Below are 25,336 nucleotides of genomic sequence, written 5' to 3'. Positions count from 1 at the left end.
TTAATAAAAGTAGGTCAATGCGAGTTTTATGCTGTTCACATTAGCGTCATTCATTTTAACTTTACTAATAAACGCTAATGTCTGGTTAAGCATTACTGGAACAGAATATCAGAACAGAAATTAGAAAAAAGATAAATAGGTAAAGAAACAGAAAATAAAGCCCCAAGTCATTGGAATGTTCCTATGAAATTTGTTAAATTACATCAACTAACACCCTGGTTTTGAAACTCCCATTTGCACCATGACTGAAGTACAAATGAGCTGGAATATGAAAAAAAAATGTGTCTTGTGTACTTCTTTCACTTCAGATTAACTATTAAACCCTCAGGAGATGCTAGCAATGGTCTTTACACAATCATAATTCCCATTTGACTCTCAGAACAGTTATTCGATATTTGATACTACCAGTATCTGGCTCTAGCCTGTGTGGTCCCACTTTAGCTTGGAAGAACTTTCTGGTATAGCTGCTGTTCATTTTGATAGCCAGGTGCCTGCCTGAGGGGATGATTAGTGGCACAAGGAATGCTGGGTGGTGAGTACAATATAGAGATAGGGAGAATATTATTCTATCTGCTGCTGCTGGCACAAGGCCGTTTATTGAAGCAGATCAAAGGAGTATATAGACATGTATATACCTGTGCGCACACAGAAATCCTATTGCGTTTTTTTTCATTTGCCTTCTACAGTTTGTAATAATATTGCAATTATTCTTGTAGTTAAGAAACTATTACTTTAATATTTCTTATACAGGACCTTGGAAAGTCGCAAATGAGAAGAGAGGGAATTGGGATTCTTTTTATTTGCTTTTCAGCTTTTGGTTAAGGCATAGACTTTGCTTTCATATCTTTCAGAATAAAAAGCTTTCAAAACTCTTCAGAAAGGGTGAAAAACTTGTTCGACTTCACACAAAAAAGCGCACAGATTTCCTTCATATCCTGCACCTTAAGTCACTGTCTTTTTCTCAGCCATTTCTTAATAATACTTGAAAGAGATCACTTTAACATGTGTACCTCAAACTAGTTCATGTTAAAATGTGTTTCTTCTGGATCCATCATTACAGCATTTGAGGAACCAGTAGTATTTAGCGTGATTGTCTTAGACTCTTTCCAGGGTCTTGTGAACAGTCCCCCTCTCAGGTCACAAGCTCTGTGTGGGCCATGTTGGATGTAGTTGTGTAGTTCATGTTGGATGAACTACTTAGGGATATGGTTTAATGGGGATTAGGGACGGTTGGACTGGATGATCTCTAAGGTCTTTTCCAACCTAGAAAATCTATGAAATCTATGAAATGCCTTGACCCTTCTTGTAACCTGGAATGGCTGCGGGACATCGGATGCCTTTCTGCTGATGGTGTCTTCCTCATCCCTTCATTGCCCCCTTTTCATAAGCCACGCCAGCCTCAACAAAAAAAAAAAAAACAACTTCACTTCAGCAGTAATAAAATCCACTAACAAAACAGGTAAAGGGCATGAGGAGATTCTAGGTATTTTAGAGTCGTGACCACTGAAAACTGTTCCAGGGCATGCCTTAGATTCAGTCTGAGCCCACATGGACATGGCGTACCTTAGGCTTTGCTAATTTTTTTCCTAAACCAAGAGGAAAAAATTTCCATTCTTTTACACTTGCCGAAGTCAAATTCCCCGTTGCATGCTGAGCTAAGGATATCTCATCTTTGTCATCAAGCAAAATACTGTAGTAGCAACTGGAAGCCTTGTAATTAACAGAAAGTGGGAGAGATGGGTTATTTCGGTAGATCATACTCTAGTAAAGTGGAAAACTACAAGGCCCTCTGTGCTTCTTGCACGGTGCTAAATTCAGTTCAGGTCTTCTAGACTGCGAGGTTGTCTGAATGATCAGAAAAGGAGTGAAAACACTTTTCTTAGTTTGTTGTTTGCTGTGAAACACAGAAGGCCACAGGCAGATGTAGAAAAGAATGAGTGGCAAAATTTCCTCCGGGTAGGTTTGTTTTAGATTAAGACCAAGCCCTAAGTAGCAGTCATCAGTGGCTGACCTAAGAGATGGTTCAAGGTAGCATGTGTATGTTGTATCGGGTAACACGGGAAGTAGAAGTGATGTTTCATGTATTGGGAGATGGCAAAATTTGGATGAACTATAAGGTGAGTAGGTGATTTTGTAAAACAGATGAAAAAGCAGAGTCTCTGGAGCAGTAAGAGAGCATTAGACCTGATAAGTGCTATTGCAGAAAGTATTTGAATTTATTTGACAATCACTGAAGTCAGTCATTTTAATTTTACCCCTCAGTATGACATTCTGTTTTAAAAATTCTTTGAATTCAGTTTTGAAAAGAAGTCCCCAGTGTTTGCTCTCACTTCTGAAGGAATTGTTTTATTTTACACACACACACTCACATCATATTTTCTATTTTCTTTGTTTCTAAGAAACAGAGAGTTTGATTGACTTTTCTTAATATAGTTTCTCAGCTTGGTAAGTGAGCCATTCCCAAAAACCCAAGATATATATAATTTTAAGGAGATGCATGTCATTTAATACCGTAGAGGTGCCCAGTTTGTGTACAGCTTACGTTTTACGGTCTTGGAGGATACACAGTTGTATACTAACATTGCAGTTTACTCCAGGTTGTCAGCTCACAGATTAATTCCCTGTAGTCTAATGGGCCATGTGCAGCTTCAGTTTCAGCAGCACTGTCTGAATCGTCTGTGGCACGATGCACTTGTGCCTATGCAGCGCACACAGCTCCTAAGTTGCAAATACATAAGGTTAGAAAATAGTATTTTACATGCGTATTTATGCTCATCCCTTTAGAGATTTGACAACGATATCTGTTCCTTAGCAGTCAGTCCTTTGCTTCTCGTCGTTCCTGCAGACATCTGTGCTTACACCAAGAATCTGGTGTAGCGATAGAGATGAATTGTCATTGCATCCTTAATTTTTAAACACAGTGTTTATCTTTAACTCCCACTGACCCCGAGTGGGTTTGTATCAGACCTTATCTGCACTTCTAGACTTCCTGTATCCTCCTTAAAGAACAGGTGACTATGAAGCTCAACATAAGCCGGCAATGTGCGCTGGCAGCCCAGAAAGCCAGCCATATCCTGGGCTGCATCAAAAAGAGTGTGGCCAGCACGTCGAGGGAGGTGATTCTGCCCCTCTAACTGCTCTTGTGAGACCCCACCTGGAGTACTGCATTCAGCTCTGGCGTCCCCAACACAAGAAGGACATGGAGCTACTGGAGTGGGTCCAGAGGAGGGCCACGAAGATGATCCAAGGGCTGGAACACCTCTACTGTGAAGACAGGCTGAGAGAGTTGGGACCGTTCAGCTTGGAGAAGAGAAGGCTCCGGAGTGATCTTCTAGCAGCTTTCCAGTACCTAAAGGGGGCCTACAGGAAAGCTGGAGAGGGACTTTTTACAAGGGCATGTAGTGATAGGACAAGGGGCAATGGCTTTAAACTGAAAGAGGGCAGATTTAGATTAGATATAAAGAAGAAATTTTTCACTCAGAGGGTGGCGAGGCACTGGAACAGGTTGCCCAGAGAAGCTGTAGATGCCCCATCCCTGGAAGTGTTCAAGGCCAGGTTGGATGAGGCTTCGGGCAACCTGGTGTAGTGGAGCATTTCCCTGCCCATGGCAGGGGGGTTGGAACTAGATGATCTTTGAGGTCCCTTCCAACCATAACCATTCTATGATTCTATGAAGCTTCTAATTTGGAAATAATATTTAAAAAAATCTTGGGAGAGAAGATCAAAACCCAAAAGATCTCGGCCCAGATAATTACATTGCGATTTTATAACCAACAGGTTGCTGCAGTCACAATGAAATGAATCAGAAAAAGTAGTAGTTCAGCTTGCAGTGGCGTGAGCTGCCAGTTTTCCTTCTGTCTCCCAATGAAGAAAGAGCCAAGATCTGCTTTAAATTCTGACATCTGGTAAAGCATAGTGATGTATGATTCGGCACACGAGCTAGTACATTGCACAACAAAGTATGCCATTTATGAGGCTCTCTAAATTTAGGAAAGCAGTTTTTTAAAGTAATGCAGTAAATAACAGAGTGGATATTTTAGTTCAAGGGAATGTATAAGCCTTGAGGCTGAATTCAAGCAAGGACATTTTTATGTGGATACAGATCTTGGATTATCGGGACTATATGCCTACCTATCTGTGGTTTCTCTGTTATCCAGTGATCATTACTGCCTGACATCTTGCAGGAAGTGTTCATAATTGACTAAAGATGATGATACAAGAAACAAATTGATTTTTTAATTTCAGAAAAAAATCTGAGCTGTCAATATCAAAACTTTCTTACACAAATGTAATTGTGGGTCTGTGTTGTTCAAATTGGTGGAACTTAGAAGTGTCAGCATCATCAAAGACCTTTAACTGTGAAATCTCAATGAAAATAATTTTTTTGCTTATTGCTTGGCTGAAATGAGTATTTGGCCATTGATCTCAGGAATGGAACTTGCTGTGCTAGCTCAGACCTGGGAGCCAGCCAGCCTCCTGCCTCCAGCAGCCATCGGCAGCAGATGCTTAGGAAGGGGCGAAGTGCAGGACAAGGTACACAGGACATTTTCCCCTCCTGTATTCTTAAAGCAAAAAGGTTATGGGAATGCCAGAGCCAGAAGTTATACCTAAATAGCTGTGTTCAGTAGCCACTGGTGGGAGTGAATTTGTCGAGTCCTTTTGAACATGTGTAATTTAATACATACATAGTCTTGCTGAAACCAGTGGGTTGACTGAAAAGTAGGTAGTGTGCAATTGTTTGCTAGATCCAGACTTTTCCTATAAATTACTATTGATAAAGTTGTAATGATAAGAATAACATCTGTAACTGACTTTTCAATTCTTTATTTACCAGCAGAGCATGTGTTCAGCACACCTCAAATTCTGCATGTGCAGCAGAAACAGAAATAAGTAATAAAGTACAAATGATGGGCCCTTCTCCTTTTGCCTGTGAGCTGAAGCCAGCACATGGGGGCTGCTTAGATTTGGGCTGAGATACCCGCCCTGTGAGACCTTCCACCATGGCCCTGCTGGGGTCACCCTTATACCCCTCCCTGGTGTCCCAGATGCCACTATAGAAACCCAAATGGAGGGTGAGGAGGTCTCCTGGCACACTAGCATCCACTGGGAGCTGCAGGGCACCCCGGAGCAAAGCAGCTCCATCCTTCAGCTGCAGTGCCAGACCCAGTCTTGGCTGGGTTTCACGGGCAGTGCAGGCAACCGCTTCTGCCACGTTGTTCTTTGGGCCACGAGGTTTTAAGTGTGGAACTGATAGGATCACAGAGGAAAATTAACTCCAGTGGAGTCAGTAGATTGCAGCGACTTACGTCAGTGCTGCAGTTATCCATAATTTTCAAAAAGAGGCTCTGACTCTCTATTTTTCCTTAAGAGATTTAAACTGTTTTTTTACTTTACTATTTTACCATGTTTTACTATCAGTTAGTATTATTCTACCATGTACTAGGTTTGCATATACTCACAGGCAGAATTCTATTTACTTCTGAATTTACTGCTCTCATGATTCCTGTTGTTTAATACCACAACATAGTGAGTGAGGAAAAATAATACATTTATTTCTCTTTTTGTATCAGCTCCAGAGTTTTACAATCCATCCAGCTGGCAAGGCCCACAGAAGTCACTTTCCTGTGGAGCAAGAGCAGGTTGGAGTTCACAGCTCACAGTGCCAGGGGACCTGGTCCCCTGTACGTGGCCCTGTATCCAATTATCCTTGTAACCTGGCTGCTCTGCATGTTTCCATTGCTGATTACAGGTCCTCCTTACCTTGACATCATTTAAAAAAATATTTTGGACTGGAATGAGCATTTTGTTACCATCAAAAAGCTTAGATCAGATGCAGACAGTTGACTGTGACCAGCTGAATAGGCAGCATACATGCATCCATAGGTGCCATAATGTGCTTTATTCTTATCTAACCACATGCATAGTCCTGTTAAAATAAATGAGACACTGTTGACTTAAAATATGTACATGTCTAACAAGATGTGTTGGACTGGGGGTTACAGACACATACATTGTTAGCTCAAGTGCATAGAGCCCATGTGCATCTAATTAAACTTTTTTTTAACCTTTTCTATTCAATAGCATAGCATTTCTTATGCTGCAGTATTAGAAAGCTGGGAACTGCATTTATTGGCTATTACTGATAAATCATGAATTATAATTGCTTTTAGTCCATTTAAGCTTTCAAATCTAGGGGGAAAGGTGTTTTCAAAGAACACGTTTTGACGTTTATGGTGAATTGAAAATCTGGAAAAATGTGTTTCTGTCGAGAAACAGTGGTTTTGTTGCTGACTGAAACAAAACATGGCATGGAGAATAAAATGTTTGTTTGCCGTTCATAAGACTAGTGCAGAATTTACAAAGTTTTAAACTGAACCCTTACAGGTATTGTCACATTTGTAAAAAGAGTCGCTGTTGTCAAATCTGTATGTTTTCAGCTGAGAAAACAAGCTCTGCACTGTACTCCATCCAAGCTAAGGTTATGTCTGCATCCTTATTTCCCACGGCACCTGCAGCTTATACAGATGTATCCAAGAGAAGTTGTTTGGGAGGGTTTTGAGTAGTCATAGAAGCGCAGCCCTGGTAACACAATGCTCTAACACAGCCTTGAACACAGGCTGGTTTATTCTTTTCTTTATTTTTTTTTTTTTGTCTGAGCTCTGTTCTGCTCCAAAGACTCGTGCTGCCACCTGCGATACCTACTTTAAAGCTAACGGGAGCCTGGCTGTGCTGCAGCGACAGCCGTGGCACTGGGCTAACATCCACCGCGTCGAACGCGGGATGTAGCACATGGCTGGGATGAATGCAAACACCCCTAATCGCAGCAGATGACAAAAAGCTGATTGTTTCCTGGGCTGCTGGCTGGCCTTTGTGCTGCAGGTCTCGCTGCATGAAGCCCTGGGAAAGCAATGTCAAACTAAAGCAGAGGACATGGTCTTTCAGTGCCTTGCTGAATTTAGCCAGGCGTTCCTGCGCTGCCACGGGTGGTGTGGCTGCCCTGCCTGACGGAGGAAGGTGAGTAGGACTACTGGGCAGGTTCGACGCAGTGTTGTAAGCCCACCCTCTCCTGCTCTCTTCAAAGAAGCCGTAGGAAAGGCGCAAGGAAAGGAAATGTGGCCTTTGAGTTTTCCATTACTGTGCTGTTAACGGCCACACACTCCTCTGCCAAACCCGTCATTAGTAGCCTTGAGAAATTCCAGCGTGTAGCAGTAAAACAACAGAGGGGCTTTGTGCATGAGCTGCAGACTGCCGTTATAATCCAAGCAACATTTAACTTCCTTCCAGTTTCATACAAATTAGCTGCTCATCAACTCTGTTATTACACAAACATGGAGCAGCTGCACTGCAGAAACTGACTACTGCAAAACTCTGTCAGTTCAACTCTCTTATGCAACCTTCCCATCATTTTACTCCATTGATTAACTCAATCCAACTTTACTATTAATTTAATTGCAGTGTTGTCAAAGGCCTCATATAATTTTTCATATGTTTGTATCTTTTGGGACTAACTGTGTCTAATACACCCGTAAATCAATTATTAAAAAAACTGCTAGGCCTTAATAATTAATATCATCACCAGGCAGCAAGTATCCATTAAAAAGAAATATTTTAATAGGCATATAAACTGTAAAATCTAATGGCATTGAAACAACTTGGGTTATTTCGCTGATTCAGAATTTAATTTTCTACCCCTTCTTGCCATATTCAGTAGAAATTTAAGCTAACTTCTGTGAAAAGCTGAGAAAGCAGTAAATAAATAAATAAATAAAATTAAGACTTGAAGAACTTAGAGCTGATATCTGTGACTACAAAAATTGTCAATTATTGTGAAGGTTGTCTCTTAGATCTGACACATTCTGGATGTGTGCACTCAGCAGATGAAAAAACTCTTTTGTCATTTTCATTTGGAAATCAAATTAAATGTGAGTCGGTTCTCTGCACACTTCATTCCAACTTAATTCAGGCTTAGCAAACCTGTCAGGCTGGTCATCATTAACCAGTTAATGGTTGGCATAACTTTTGTTCTCCTTTCCTGCTTACTTTTTCTGTTCCTGTTGCCCAAATAGTATTACATATCACTGTGTCATCTGGAATAATTCTGCACCAGATTCACCAGGTTGCATGTTATACCTCCACCATCCATTGAACCTACCAGTACCAGATTATCGACTCAGGGACAGAATGTTTTTCTATCTATATATTTAATCCCATCACCAAAAATGAGCTTCAGAGCAACTTGACCACCAGCAATATCTATTGCTGTTATTAAGCAGTAATACAGTAAGGGAAGGCCACAGAAGGCCATTCAAATCAGAGGAGGCCCTGAACGATGGAGGATACATGTTGGTGGAGAGGGTATGAAAAACAAGAGCAGCAGCTGTATACAGACAAATCAGGTTGCACTGATTTCTCCATTAAGTGACTATGGGGAAAGGAAAGGATAAACAAAGGAAGAGTTGGGCAGATGAGGTTAGTGGGTTTCTACAGGGAGCTGTGGAGAGCATTAAGGTGTTCTTCTGAGATGCTGAGAAGGAGTCACTGCCAGGAGACAGACCCCCCTGCACAGAGTGGAAGGGTTGGGTTGTATGTGGTGGCCGCTGGGAACGGGAGAGAATATGTGGGGGAGCTGAGCAGTCAGGAACTGATTGTTGCTACAAGAAGTGTGCTGTAGTGCTACTTGTATAGTTCAACAGAGCCTTGTCTGACTAAAGCAAACACTGAGTCTTCTCTGAGCTCACTGGAGATCAGCACAGGCCAACAGTGGTGTCATAGCCTATCTCAAGTGATTGTGCCAATACCCATTCGATGTCCCTGTTTATGTTAGTCATATAGTATAAGGCTAAAGAAAAGAAAATAACAACAAAATGTTTAATGTCTTCTGCTTCAAAGTAAACGTCTTTGTTTCACTCTTGCCTTTTCTCTTACAGCAGGAGACCTGTGCTTAATTGCAACAGTCCATTACTCTGCCCTTATCCCATCAAGAGGCCGTTTATTAAATAACGTGAAGGATGTTCAATAAAATCCATCCTCTTGGAAATAATTGATGGTCAGATAAGTTCAAAAGTGGGAGATTTTCCCAGTCCATTTTTCTGCCAGGATATACAGCAAAATTGACCGGCATTTAGAAGTTAATGCTGTCCTTCTACCCCTCTCACCGTCTCTGGAGAAGCGAAAGCTTCCCCAGGTGTGAGTCTCCAACTTCTGTAACAAGTCTGTGGGCATGACAGCCGTGGCCTGACTGCACAAGACCTCAGGGGCAAGCCTATCTTTTCTGTTCTGTGTTATTTAATGCCTATCATTACAGAGTTCTTGCATTATACTGCAATATGAATAATAATAATAAAATACGAAGATCATTTCTTAAGTAAACCAGCAAGCAGTCAGTTCTAATACTGTACTGCCATTTGTTTTACTTGTTCCGTGTAGATAAAACCACAGGTATTCTTTTTTCATGTGAAAGGTGATTTATCTATAAAACAAATAAGATGGGCGCCAGCTGCCCAAGTTGCTCTCTAATGCTGTTTAAACAGTGTGCTTTATGTTTCCAGGAGAAAATCTTTTTGAAGTCTATAAATGACAGCATAAGTTCACTTAGGTGTACAATAAATGTTCTGCTTAGAAAAAAATAAACATGTTCAAATGACACGAAGCTGTGTGGTGTGGTCGACACGCTGGAGGGAAGGGATGCTATCCAGAGAGACCTTGACAGGCTGGAGAGGTGGGCCTGTGAGAACCTCGTGAAGTTCAACAAGGTCAAGTGCATGGTCCTGCACATGGGCTGGGGCAATCCCAAGCACAAGTACAGGCTGGGCAGACAACGGATTCAGAGCAGCCCTGAGGAGAAGGACTTGCAGGTGCTGGTGGAGGAGAATCTCAGCATGAGCTGGCAATGTGCACTTGCAGCCCAGAAAGCCAACCATATCCTGGGTTGCATCCAAAAAAGCATGGCCAGCAGGTCGAGGGAGGTGATTCTGCCCCTCTACTCTGCTCTTCTGAGACCCCACCTGGAATACTGCATTCAGCTCTGGCGTCCCCAACACAAGAAGGACATGGAGGTCCAGAGGAGGGCCATGAAGATGATCCAAGGACTGGAGCACCTCTCCCATGAAAACAGACTGAGAGAGCTGGGGTTGTTCAGCCTGGAGCAAAGAAGTCTTCAAGGCCAGGCTGGATTGGGCTTTGAGCAACCTGATCTAGGGGAAAGTGTCCCTGCCCATGGCAGGAGAATTGGAACTAGATGATCTTCAAGGTCCTTTCCAACCCAAACCATTTTATGATTCTATGATAAATTACTGTATGGGATAAAAAGTAATTTTCATCAAGCATTAGTAACACAGATCCTGCCCTTAGGAAGGTGCTCATTTGGGTTTTAAGTCATGAATTTGTTTCTAAAACAGGAGACAATGAAGGGCCCAAAAACGTATGTGATGTCTGAGAACCACTTATGACATTTTGTATGGGACATGAACCCTCAATGTCCTCTGTTCTTATCCTGTGACCAATATAGGAGTTTTGGAAAGCTCATCTAACTTGAAGGAGAACACTACGACCAAGGCAAATGGAAAAGGAGAAGACTGGTGAAACGGCTGACAGAATGTTGGGACTGTCTTGACATATATAGGGACATCTTGGGGAGTTCACTCTCGATTACTGTCCTGTGTAGCTTTAACCTACAGGCCATACATATACATACTAGATTTTAGTCTTCATTATTCAAAAAGCTCTTTCTTTTCCTTTCTAGACTACTGAATCAGCTCCCTGACCATCCTTTCTTGCTCTTTCTTGCCTGTCCCTAAGCTAAGCAGTAGGAGCAGATGAAATGCTGACAGCATGTCCACTGCAGAGGGCGATTTCCACTGATGGATGACATGTCCGTAACAGGTGAATCATCATTCTAATTTCTGTCTTAGAAATACATTAGTAACTATTAGTCAGTGCTATCACTGAACTCGCCTTTGCAGCAGCTGCACTGCTCTGACTGCTCCGCTTTGTCACTGTCTTTGTCCCTTTGCTTGCCCAGCATTTGACAGTATGGACATTGACCTGCCTTGGCCTCCCTCTTACACATATAAATTATGCTATTCTAATCCTTTGGCTTCTTTTCTCACTTGTACTACTTTTGTGCTTATTTAATTTAACGGATCCTAATCTACCCAGGCACAGGTGAGATCTTACCCTCTTTGAGTAGCCTGAGTCCACTATATCTATTGGATGCATCCAGATTCTGAGTCTTCTGGCTCTTCATGTGAGATGCTGAGTTTACAGCATCTGTTTTTCATGTGAGATGCTGAGTTTTACAGCATCTTTGTTGTTTTCTGTTTTTTCTTAGAAGGCTGTTCTGCTTTGATACAGTATGAAATAGTAATCAATAAAGAAGAAAAAGAAAAAGAGTTAAACAGAAGTGGTAGTAAACGTAATCATCTGAATAGCTGAAATGTAAGCTAAATCATCAGCTGTTTTCTCTGGTGTCACTAGGGTTTTGATAAAGTATAAAATGGAAATGACTGGGATCAGGTCTGTAGTAATCTCAGGTTTATTTAAGTTTAGTACTTATCGCTTAGAGTATACATGAAAACTTTTTTTCCACTTCAGCCAGTAATGAGGATATTAGCATACAAAGAAAACTGGAGATGAAATCACATTTCAAAGAGATTTTGGAGATGAAGGTTAAAAAATGCCTCGTAGTTGGCTCAGGAAATAAAATTCAGCAGGAATCAGGATCCTCTTCTCCCTTCCTTGTCCTTGAGGTTTTTGTGTTCTAGGTGCTATGGAATATATAGTGATACAAGTTGTACCAAAAGGGTGCAACATACTTGAAGCTCATTCTTTCCCCTGTGAGCTCGTCTGTCGCTTGCACTCCTAGGGAAATAGCCAGGTCACAAAGAATTCATCTTGCAGAGGTCAGAAGCGCCATAGCATTTGCCAACCAACCTTTCAGTTCGGAGCACAGATTAAGCAACCACAATAGAGAGGGAGCCTGATGAAATCGATCATTCAGCTTGGGAGGAATCATAATTAGCTTTCTTGTAAAGCAGCTCTGCAGCAATGCTGCCTCAGAGGCTCTCTGAGTTGAGTGTGACAGATCTCTGGGAATCTGGTTTTCTTATCCCTTTTGGGATTCAGCTCTTATCTGCTGCATTATTTGCATGAGATGTGCAAGTCCTTCTTCCTCTCCTCAGGGTGCCCACAGGCAGGGTTGAAAGGGTCACGTTCTTGCCTAGACACCACTCAAAGACTTGGTCCCATTTCCTTTTCTCAGCTGTAGCCCCATACTATGCAGTAAACAAGAAGGCAGGGAGACAGCGAGGGAACCAAGAAAGAGGCCACTTTTAGCTCCTTATCTTCCCAAGTCTTTGTTAGCTTTTCTCCTGCTGCACTATTCCTGAGCATGCATTTGAAACTGTACTGGATGCAATAAGAAAATGCATCAATGCTCAGTGCAATATATGACAGACTCTCACTCCTGCAGCTGCATCAGTTTCTCACTTCAGCCCTGCTGGAATAAAAAATAATTTCTTGCAAAGTCGCTTACACTTGCTTCTAACTTTATGTTAATAGACACTGACCTTTTAAACCACTAAACCTATAGAGGGCTAAATTATAGAGTTTACCTCCCTAGATGCTCCTTATCTGTCATAATGAAGGAAGTTTACAGTGGGAAAGTGAATGAAGCAAGCATGTTTTTAACCATATGGTAATTATCTGCTATCTGTGCAAAAGACATAAAGTGTTGTTTACCGGATGTGAAAAGAGCATCTGAGAAGGGATTCCCTGGAGAGGGAGTGAGGTAGATTTGGCACAGTGGCTGCTCTTCAGATGGCTTGTAATAGGCCCTATAAATTTGGAATATGCTATTGTTAATCAGTGGAGATGCTTGGCACATAACGTTTTAGTTTTAAGGGGCAGGTGATTGTCTTGCCAAGCAGACATTTTTTAAAAGCTCTAATTGAATTATGCAAATGCATAATTGTTTGTTGAGCTTTTAAAGTAAAAATAAAGAAAAATGCATAAAATGTCATCCTTAAGTCTTTGATATCAGTGACACATTAAATGAGAAGGAAAAGTTACTCTGGTAGTAGTTGTTCTAAGATCAATAAGCTACAGACTGTGTTCACTCTCTTAAAAAAGTATAATTTAGTTTGAATTATCTTTTCTTGCTTCCAATGGCTCTTTGCTTCTTAAAAAGGGAGGGTGGAGAATAGGAAGCAGAATGTCTCATGGTTGTAACTGTAACCACACAAGATTGTGAATCATTTAATTTTCAGTACATTAAATTATTCAGAATAATTTCCAAGGCTCATTTGCACAAATCTACTTAAACTGCTTTAGCACTTTAATACTAAGAAAATTAGTTGTGAAAATCCAGCCAAATCATTTGCACTGTAGTGGCTGAGTCTGATGCACACTCAACAATCCGTTAAAACTGCCCAACAGTGCACAGAGAGATTCAGCCTCAGGCAAACAAAAAACAGTTTTTGGTGAATACTGATGTACTCAGTGCCAAGTAAAGAATATTCATTTCATCATTTTATTTCTTTAATTGATTGCTTTCAACTTCAGTCATAAAATCAGCAATTTTTTTCAGTGCTGGATGTTGAAAATATTCACGATATAGGTAACACTTATTTCTTGTGAAACTCTCTTTGAAGTGGTGGGCATGCATGCTGCAGAAAAAGCACTGCATTTTGAACTGAGAATGTGCCTGATCAGTCCCTACATCATTTTTCATTTGTATTTCTCAAAAGCCTTGTTTACTGAAGAAGGAAAAAGATATTTTAGTCACTTTTGTTTGCAATGTTTAGTACTCGGTATTCAGAAGATTTCCAGGCTGAGCATGCTAAGTTTAAGCAGTGAGACCTTCGGGTGGAGATTCGAGAAAGGTAAAATGAGAAGCTGAGTTGTATAGATGGAAGGAGCTCGTGAATAAGAATGTAGGATATACGAAGAAACAGGCTAAACCATGAAACATGATAAAGAAAATTATGTGAAGGAAATAGAGATAGGATCCTAAGACAGAGCATGATCCTTAGAGGAGAAATGAATGAGCCAGCCGAGAAGGGTTTAAGAGAGCAAAGCTGGGAAAACTGTGGGAAGGCAGGATGCTGTGACTAACAGATTCAAAGGCTGCAATGAGGAAAAACTCAAACCAAAAAAAAACCTTTTCCTCACCACTATATGCTGTCCCTCAGCTGTTCCTAAAGATGTAGGACTTAGGCCTTAAAGTCCTCCCTTGTATTAGAAGTCCTTTGATATCTGTCAGACTTCTCACTGAGTTGCTCACTTGAGTAGGTATTTCAAGGAGTAATTCCTTAAGGTGTAAATTTTTCATGGCAGGGTTATTATCTTTCAAACCAGGCTCTAAAGCCCAGTGCACATTTATGGTCCCATTTAAATGAAAAACAATAATATATGATATAGTCTGAATATTATACTTAATGAGCTATATTTTCTTTTAAAATAAGGTTACAGACTATAGCCAGAACATTATGCTGCCATAAATTTCATGAGACTTCTTTCTAAACACCTCAGTCTATAAAAGTCAATGACTCACAGAGTAGACATAATCTAAGGGAAACTTTGACCTTTTGCATAATAACAGCCTTACAGCCTGTCGTGTCAGTGCTCTGCTTCCTCTGAGTGTACTCTGAAGGCCTTAGTAAAATAACCGTTATGGCAATTTCCATCTGGGACTTGCATTTTAATAATTCTGTAATTATATTTAAGCAGTAATCTCCTTTACGTAATTCCTTTTTTGCATTGTTACTCCATGGCCCACACAATTATTCACCCCTTAACTCAGATCAATCCGCCTTGTAGGACTTGAGGAAACAGGTTGTGAGCGGTGTGATGGAGCTGATATGGTTTCTCGATGGCTGTCAGAGCAAACTGGATGTCTTTGCTTAAATGTGACAAGTATTAATGTTTCACAGATACATCTGGTTGCAGGTTATTTAAGCCTAAGAGTATTCAAAGCCTTCTAGTTCTCAGCACATGTCAAACCCTTTCTGTTTTACACAGCTGCCATTCACAGCATTTTCGGTCAGGTGCACAGAGGCAGAGCTCAGATGACGTTTTTTTTTTGCTCGGGAGGAGAACTGAGGTGTGTTTATGTCTGTGAATTATCTTTCCTCACTTTCTTCATGTCTGAGTTTTCCTTGACAGATGCAAGAATATGATACCTGTCCTTAATTCTCAAGTTTTTATTCTCCTATGTTTCCCATATTGTAGAGTTCGTTCTGCTCTCAGGTCAAAACGATGTATGTGGACTTCACAGAAACTGCTTTTGGGTATTTGATGTCTGTGGATATGTTTGTTTGACGGAAAAAGCAACCCTTGGTTACAGTGGGAGTAACTGTGGCAGAGAAGCTGTGATGATTTGCCAAAGAATTTTGCCCTTTACCTTTATTAATTTCAACAGCCATAAGCTAACGCTCCTCTGGTATCAGGGTATATACAGTAGACACTGCTAAATTCACTTTCAGTTACTAAGGTGGCGTTCAACAGGAGATGAAAATGAATTTTTGTGACTATTTGTATGGAAATCCTTGGGTTTCTTGAAAGTGCTTTCTGCAAGACCAGGCTTTGAATGCTTTTCTAGAAGGTGCGGCAAGCAGCTTGCTGCATCCTTCATGTTGGAGAACATCCTGCATTGGCAAACAGTTACCTCTCTCTTATCAGAGATCTGTGAAGGCATCTGCTCAAAATGTAATTAAATAAATAACTCATGCAAAAATATCGGTTGAGCTCTCCAAAAATACTAACCAATCTATGCTAATTCCATGAGTTAGGGGGAAAACAAAAAGTAAAGGAGAAGGGAAGAAGAGGAAATAAAGGAATTTTAAAACAGATAAATTAATTATTTTGAATTATTACTCCTCTGCAAGAATTCAATGTATTGTCTTGACTGTGTTTTCTTGTTTTTCAGAAGACCCTCAAATTGTACTGAACTTTTCTTCCTATACTGGGTTACATACTTTGCTTTATTCATAGTTGTGTCCTTTGTTCAGCAAATCAGAAAAAAAATAACATTAATGCTTTTTGCATTTGTTGCAGGGAGGACACACAACAAAGTATTGTGGGTATTTTTTTCTTCTCATTTATCTACCAAACCAGCCATGGAACTGAGCACAGTTCTACATAGAATATTATGGGCTCCAGCATGTCATATCTTTTGTATTTGGGTAGAAGAGAGTGTAAGAAGATATGAACTAATGCATGATTCCTGCATAAAGCTCCATGAGGAGGGAACGAAGACTTCAGGTAGACTTGTTATTTGTTAGGCACTCAAATATCTATGTTTACTTCACTGTAGACAAACTGTGAGCTCCAACAAGCAAATATCTGGTAAGCTATATCAGCATTCAGGGTCTTCGAAGTATTGAAGTGACTTGAGATTGGATTCGGTACTGTCCTGCCTGGGTACTGATGCTGGTTTGAGGGTGATAAAGTGGACAGTTCAAAGATGCTTAGGCCGAAACACTGGGAAAACTCTCTGTCGGGTGTGTTCTGGATCAGTGTGTGATTTGTCTGGCTGTGTAACACTGATGGCGTGATCTGGAACAGGACATACAGACTGCGCTTCTTTCACTTACCTAGGCAAGAAATGCATCAGCTGTACTTCGTTGACACTTCGTTTATCTATATTCTGCTTCTTATTTTCCTGTGTCCTGTATTCATGCTTTCGGATGTATTTGATGTTTGATGTTTACTGACCCAACTGATTCACTGGGAGTTTTTTTATTAGCTTCGGATCTCAGTCTAGTACTTGATTCTTCTCTTAAGTCCAAAATTCAAGATAATATTTTAGTGCTTGAATCTATACTATCAAATACAAATGTCTCACCTTATGCACATTGCTAGTTCCTTTAAATTCATTGGTACTTTCACTTGAATTTCAGTGAAATTGATGTGCAAAGTACCTGCTTAGAATTAAGCATGCACTTGTTTGCGAAAAGAAGAAGTTTAGCAGGTATGACTATGCAGTTAGGTAAGAATTACTGTAATGTCTCATCTTTTTCTTTTATAGCCTTCTTTGCAAAGAAGTTGCTTCTTTCTATTATAATTTAACAGACTAACAACAGAAAGATTTTATCTTTACCCATGTACACCTCACTTGGGCTTTTTCCAGTATATTCTTGGGCAGTATTTTGACCTCTAAATGGTGATGTACACAGGTTAGTGACGTTCATCTTGCAAAAAGTTCTAACCTTCAGGATCCATACAGATCGTCAAATAGGAACATAAAAAATGCATACAAAATGTTGAATTCTGCTTTACAATGCAAGGGATTGAGGAAATTGGCAAAAATAATTGCTGGAGGTTTTATTTTATGCTTCAAGTGAATAAGCCTGAGTTTAGGATGTTTGTACTCTTTTTTTACTGTAGAAAGACCAAGTGGCTGAGAATACTGGATGGAAATGATGGGATTTTGTTTTGCAGTAGTACGAGTCTGGTGTGTTTTTTGAATGTGAATGTGGTCTCATTGGCAGGGTTTGCATACAGATGTGTGGCATTAACATAGTGGATAATTGGATATTGCAAATGAATTATCCAAATGTGGTGACTAACAGGATAATGTCCCTAGCTGATGTATTCAACGCTCCCTTAGCATTAAGAAAGAAAAAAAAAAGCAAATGAAAAACAGAAAAATAAATGTGCCTCTTTACGTTTGGATTTTTTTAATCAATAATAGTCTAAATTATCGTGATGCAATTCACTATATTTATGTATGCACATATATTCTTCTATGTAGAATATATCCACACAGCCATATACGTATGTATATAGAGAGAAGTATGTTCATAGTATATATACCCTGTTACAGTAGATATTTGATATATATTAAAATAACAGATTCTACCACAGGGCCTTGGCACATTAAGAAAAAGATTGGTCTTATATAGCACAATGCCCGAGAAACTCCTGTTACATCTGTAAGAATTATGATGGTAAGTTTAGGTAAATAAATCAAAAAGCCAAAGGAGGGGAAAATTGAGAGATCCGGCTATCAAGGATCTTATATATCATCACAGATATTGATCAGTCAGGGGAGATGAACTGACCTTACCAGTTGAAAACCTAAACATGATCTTTTCCTTCCACTTTTTTTAATCTTTAATTGCTCCTTTTTTTTTTTCTTTAGTGCACTCATAGTACGTAGTTGTCTGTCTTGGTCAATTCAGTATCTTGTTTCATACAAAACTACACTAGAGAAAGAAACATTTTGATTTTTTTCCAGTAAAATACTGTAGTCTACTGTATTTGTTATAGATTTTTTCAAAAGATTTGTTTTTCTTCCAGTTAGAATTAGGTGAAAGCGTCATGACAAGTTACACTTTCAGGTCTTACTCGAAACTGAATTGCTTTCCTCTCTGAACCCTTATTTGCGGAGGTTACACATTTTCTTTTCTAAATTAGCCAAGGTTTCCAAAAGCATCATTATCATCTGCAAAAATGGTTAGTATAGTATCTGAGTTCATATAGTGGAACCAGAGTCCTGTTTCTTATTTGGCTACTGCACCTGCAATGAATATTTCTGGTTATTATTTTGAAGGATGTTTCAGGGGTCAGATATCCAGCAATTAGTGTAATTTTTTCTTTGGATTTTTAGCTCTGGAAACAATTTGCTGTTTATCGCTGTAGGTACGAAAATTGCTTGGTCTGCATTGTCCAAATGTAAAATAACTTTTCTTGTCACCATTATTGTCAGCAGAATTAATGTTTCCTAAGATATTTGGCTGTGCTGCTCATACCTAACAATCTGTAGGCAGCCTGGGTAAAACTTAAAGACACATTCCCATGTAATAATTGTAATAAAAATGAAATTCAGTGATTTCATTTCAGGCATCACAGTTTGGTTTATTTAAGCCAGGAAACAAATCAGATGTTACCTTGTTTTTATTGTCTGCAAATATTGCAGCATTTAATGTAATTTTGGGGGGATATTTAGTGTGAAATTTTAGATCAAAGCAGTGTCACCTGTGATATCAAATTAAATTCTTTTTAAATTATAAAAATATTATTTTACAAAAGTGTTTGTCAAGTTTTCTTGATGAACTATGTTTCAAAAATAAATTCAGAAAATAGATATATTGCATTTCTATCAGCCCGAAAATTTTGCACAATATTGAGCAAAAAGGTCACAACGTTTTTAACTATTTGAATTCATAAGATGTACAAGGCAGACTAAATCCATCAAAAGACTCGCTCCTGGCTGACTTATGTACACCAGATGGATGTACATGCTGTTACATTAATTTTAATGGGTTTGCCTTAAAAGGTATGTACTTAGGTGTGCCAAAGACCTAACATTCGTATGCAATACAAAAAGCATAATATTTTACTTATGGGGTTCGGTGGAGAAGAAGGCAATAGTAATGAAGAGCTGCTAGGCGCAGGAAAGGGGTTTTAAAGGCATGTAGGGCTGTAAAAATTTGTGTGTTATTATGAAAACCATGTTATGTAAAAAGCAAAACCTTCCAAAACTATTTTCCTTAGAACTAAGTCAATAATTGCCTTAAGAAAACAGCCGCATCCATATGTGTTAATAAAGGAAGTTTCTGTCCTTACAGGTACATGGCTTAAAATGGAATTTTAAGACATGACAGAAAATAATGGTTTTGTTGATTCCAGACTGGATATATTTATTACTATGTGTGCAGTTGTACTGCTTACACAGTTAGAAATCACTAATGCTGACCCCATAAAGAACCAAATTTTGCACTTTCCTTCAACATGTGGAAACTGAAACATAAATTATGCCTGAACTCTAACCACCAAAAACCTGGAATACAGACTTTTACTGTTTCCTTAGTTACAACAAGTTTACAGATACAGCACACTGAATCTTAAAAAAACAATTTCTGGACACCTTTGCCCAGCCTGTCTTGTGTGTGTGTGTGTAGGAGTAACAGAAGCAGCAGTTTCCGTGGGCATCCTGTTTCTCCCATACCACTTCTCCCCCTCTCTCCCTGTAAAGCCCTTGATTCTGCATTTTTATTTTATGAGCCAGAGTCTAGTTTTGAGGAAACTATAGGAAAAGGCTAAGTATTACCAGAACCATGGTAATGATATTTGTGAAAATATGCTAGATTTTGAGATGGATAGCAGTATCTGATGTATAGACGTGTAAGTTATGACTTGATTTACACTCATTTCTGGCTTGGATGCAGAGTTTGAATGAATGAATCATTTTGTTCCTTTTGCCCCTCTCTCCTTGACTCTGCCTGGATTTCACCGTTACCTGCATGGGTCAAGGACTAGCCTTTTGTTTGTCTTTGTACTGGTTCTAATACTGTTTGAAGCTTTTAGGTGAAGCCATAACATAAAATAATAAAAGACACATTATAAAACTGAATGGGAAATGAAAACATGTTTCAGTCTTGGGGCAGGGGCATAGGAGAAGAGTTTGAGTAGTAGAAGTGCGAAACATCAAAATGATTGAACTTCATCTTAAGCCATACTTGACCCTTTCATCACAACCAGCAATTTAAAAACAGTTTAAATATTAACTTGGCTGTGATTTGATAATATGCTATAGAAGCTTTGCAGTCTCAGAAACATGTGATGAATTTTGTCATATAATACAGAAGCTGCCTAGTCCCTCAAAATGTGCTTAAACGACAAGGGGGAGCAGTGTTGCGTGTTGGAAATGTCACCATGAAATGAGAACCATTAGCACAACGTCATGACACACGTCTTGAGGAGAGACAGCAACTGCCGTCGTGCTGCCAAGGGCATCGTTTAGAGGGTGTTGCCGAGTTGAAGAAAGACACATAGGCTCAAAGCATGTCTATGTGGAAATGGACAGTAAAAGAGTTTGTTTTTGGTTAGTCAAGAGGCAGAAGTCCACACTGCTGCCATTACGGATTAAGAAACAATAGTGTCATCCTCAGAAGACTCGCTTCTCAAACTCTGGAAAATCCGCAACCTTTCCTGAGGCATGTATCTTCTCCGTCCAACCTCCTTCTTTACCTTCTCCCCAGATCGAGAGTAATCCAGGCTTTCACAGAGGAAATCATAACCAGCCACAGTTATTCTTCCTCTTGCCCCCAAAAACTGACCTGTTGTTAGCCATTAGAAGTAGTCTGCAGTTCCATGCAGAAATACAAATCTACCAAAATACAACCTTTAACTCCAATCTGCCTTTGAGGCACTGAGCAGCCACTGTCTAAAACTTTGCAGTTCTTTGAACTAAATGGTATTTTGGAAGACAGCAGGCTGAAAACACTGCTCTTAGTAATATTCACCGTCTTCTAAGCTACAGAAGATCATCATCTGTCTGATCAAAGTAAATATTTAAGGGAAAAAAGTACAAAAGTGAAGTACTAACTTTCAGCTCTATAGCTCTTATTTAAAGGAAGAAAGTTGATAGATGGGAATGATTGGACCTGGCATGTAATTTTTTTACTAGCTCATCAGTGCATTTAAGTCTGTCTAAAATAGAGGAACTGTAGAAGGATGAGACAGATTTGCTCTAAAGAGAAAATCTCTGTCCTGAGAAAATCCAGGAGATTCTTTTCAAAAATTCTCTGTAAAGACTATTCATTTTTATCACCATAAAGAAGGGAGGAGATATTATATACGTTTTAACACGGTGCAATCAGTTTCTTGTCTGATGTTGGTAAAGGCAGGATTCTAAGTTTGATTGGCAGAAGAAGCCCTAGGGCTAGCCACTAAAGATAGCCATTATCATTTATTAAGCAGGTGTTGAAATGAATTGGTCTTTTATCGTAATGCAGATTTACAGTGCATTAGGCAATCCATTTTTCAATTTAGTGTACTGCCTCTGATAAATTAACAGATGTCGATTGATTTTTTTTCCTTCAGTCCCCCTGTTTACACCTGACAGCCAGTGCTTTATAGCTGAGCAGTTATTTGAAGTTATAAACATTATAATTAGCAATTTTTTAATTAGGCTGACAATTAACAGGAGATTTGCAAAGCTGCTAATTTGACATGTCATACTCTCCACAGTGTTTATGTTAACCACTACTTGAGTGAATTCAATTGAACAGAACTACGGTGTCTGAAAAATCAATCTCGGAAGAACCCTTTTCCCCACTTGGCTAACATTATGGCACTTCAGGCAGAGAAGTGGGACTTCAATGCAATTTTACAATATGACAGTTCCAACAATTGAAGTTTAAACAATGCACCCATGTTTGCTCAGAGATGCAAGCAAACGTGACGTGCCAAACACAGGCATGTTCTGGGCTCTTTTACTAAAGTTAGGCTTTAAAGTTTTTATTTTTTGAGGACTAAGACCAAAAAAACCCACAACCAGCCAACCCCAAAGAATATGGGGTCTCAGCTCCCTCTCAGTTCTCTGGGTTGAACAAATGAAAAAGAAAATAACTCATTCTAGTAAGTGCCTGTATGGTCATTGATGAAATCTGTGTAGCTTTTCCAGCAGAATTCTGCATATCCCGGTACAAACTGGAGTGGCGTGAATAGGAGTGCTACAGCGATCCTGCTGCAGCAGGTGGGAATTTCCTGGCTCTTTCCATTAATCTGACCTGCCTCTCAGGTGATACAAAATGCCCTTTTTTCTGATTGAGTTTTCTCCAGGAGCATTATTGACCAAATGCTATTGCCAATCCTGGCACAGAGAAGGCTGGGTGGATGCAAGGTGATAAGGGACTTAGAGTGTTCAGCAAGAGAGAGGACCTTGGGTATGGAAAGAGACAACTGATAAAAAGTTGCCTGCCAACGTCAGGGTTAAGATGAATTGGTGGGACAGCTTGAGAAAACATGTTTCTGGTTGGCTGCAGTTGAAAGGACCAGAAATGATGTGTTCTTAGGTAATTTCTGTGAATTAAGATGCTTAATCACATCCACCTTGTCAGGGAGACAAGGCTAGCTTTTAAATGCAAATGAACTTGATTTTGACTGAGAAAGCTCTCTGCCTTGAAGAACATGGGTGTCTCCTCTTATATAGGTGGTTTCTTAACTTTATTTCAGGGGCTTTTTTTCGCATCAAGTCATGTACTTTCGTCACGACACTGCTGCTTTTGTATTCTGTTTCTGAATTGGCTCCTGTTCTCTCCACTTGATGGCTTATCTGGTGGAAGCACCATTAGCCCTTAAACTAGAACATGATAATAATAAAAAGAAAGGAAAAAAAAGGCAGCCTCTTGCACACCTTCTTAAAATCGTGCTTCTTTAATCCTTTGCAGCCATCGAAAGATGTTCACACCCCTTCCCATGTTAGCCTTTCTTCTCTAAGGTCCTTGCTTGTGATGGAGGCAAGATGCATCCCTGACTTGACTGGTGTTGAAGTACCAGGAGGAACCAGGATGCACTGAAAGCGCTGCTCTCCGAAATACTCCCACCCGGCAGTCTTCCCACAGTAGCTCAAAAGATCTAGACACAAATTTATTGAAACCTTTCATTTTACTGGTATCACTACTCCACGTGTCCATGATTTTAGTCATTTTCTGAACTTGCCTGCTTCCTAAAAGCTGTGTGAGAATGAATGAGGTGAGGTACTTACTCAGATTTCACTCCAGTCCAATAGGAAGATAAAGAAAAGGGCTTATTTAAAGGGTCATCTCAAAGAAAGTCTCAGGATTTGATTCAAAATGGCAAAATACTTTGTGTATGCCTCACCTCTCATGCAGGATTTAACAGGCAAATAGCATCCTGCTTAAATTAAAAATATGGTCCCTGATGGTGACATGGCATTGAATTAATTTCATTTGAATTGTGAAAAATTTTACTACCTGGGGGTCTTGCATGAAGTCACCGAGGGACATGTCTTTGGCTGGTACAGATTGTCACAGGATCTGCCTCTGAAATTCCTATTTTCTCACACAAAGTTAATGATTTCATTTCCCATTTCCTTTCAGTGACTAAGTGGACACAATTTTGGGTTCACAACCCAATATGTTTTATAAAGTAGAAAACTTAAATGCCAATTTCTTTCTGGAGCAATTAGACAAAGAGTATCTTAAAATGAATCTATCAGAGCAAATAAATCGATACCAAGTGAGTTATAATTAAATACGTGAAGCTGTGGGGCTAGCATCTTACTATTTTTGAGCTCAAGCAGTTCTAATTAGTTACATGGATAATACCATCTTTGACATGAGGTATATTGAAGAATCCATCTACTACTTGTTTTATGTAAAATTCTGATTGCTTACTTCAAATAGTGAGTCAAACACTGCTGCCAAGGAGTGCTATTATTGGGTGAAGTATCCAATTTTTTCCTCTCTGAGACCAACACCCACCCCCAAAGCAGCAATTCTCCTCTGAGAATGAGTCAGAAAAAAAGTATTTAATCACGACTAGCATTCACTGCAGATCTCCTATTCCTTACGTTGATTGGGCAGGGAAGAGAGAAAGTTCTAGATTATCGAGATGTCCTTGGGAAACTAAGAATCAAGGAGAACTCAAGAAATGAGTAGGAGGAGCCTTTCACAGGGAAGTTTTTGAAAGGGAAGAAGAGGGTGTGAGAGGTTTTTTAAAACCTTGAGTTCCAAGTGGATTTTCCACATCAAAAAGCTGAGATATACAAAAGACAGACTGTTGTGGTAGATGAACAGATTTCGAGATAAGATACATACAGGTCACAACTGAATCAAGGAGATAAAGTTCATCTTAGGAGAAAGTAGAGAGGGGGAAGGGATAAAGGTGGACCCTGAGGATAGTTATTAAGGCAGGACAAGTTAGTTCTAGGCAGTAATTACAAAAAAAAAGACAAGACTATCCCTCCCTGCCAGCACGGGAGGTGGGATCATGGTTTAAGGAGGTGCGTAGGCTACAAGGGTAGTACCTGTGGCAGTGACAGGCTTCGGTGCATCAGGAGAGCAAGCTCTACAGCCAGGATGAAACTGCAATCGTAAGAGAAAACAAATCTTTGCCATAAAGTCCAATAAAATACATACTTCAGGAGTGGTGTGGGAGGGCGTTTAAGTCCTTAAAGCAAACTGGTTAATGTCATTACAGCCTTTTGAAATTCTTGCATAATGTCAAGAAGGCCTCATCCCATTAGGAAAAGGAGACAAAGGATAAACTCTGCTAATGAATATCCCAGAAAAGGACGTGAACAACACTCTAATTGAGGAAACTATTTATTTTGAGCTGTTTACTTAAGCACAGGAGGATTCCTAATGGAGCCATCAGACCTCACTCATTGGCTAATAGTTTAATTAGGCCCATCTGGTGGAGGCTGTGAAGAGAACTGTCCCAGCTCTCATATTGGCAGAGAGGTAATTTGTCATCCTGTGGCCCAGTGACTGGCACGCGAACATCTCTAAAGCCAAACAGAAGCTCAGCAATCTGTCTCACAGGAGAATAGCTGAGAGCTGTTGGAGGCGTTTGTGTGGTTCAC

Source organism: Tauraco erythrolophus, chromosome 7, assembly GCF_009769465.1.
Source record: "Tauraco erythrolophus isolate bTauEry1 chromosome 7, bTauEry1.pri, whole genome shotgun sequence".
Classification (NCBI taxonomy): Eukaryota; Metazoa; Chordata; class Aves; order Musophagiformes; family Musophagidae; genus Tauraco; species Tauraco erythrolophus.
The sequence above is the reverse complement of the archived record's forward strand: the minus strand, read 5'-3'. Positions refer to the sequence as shown.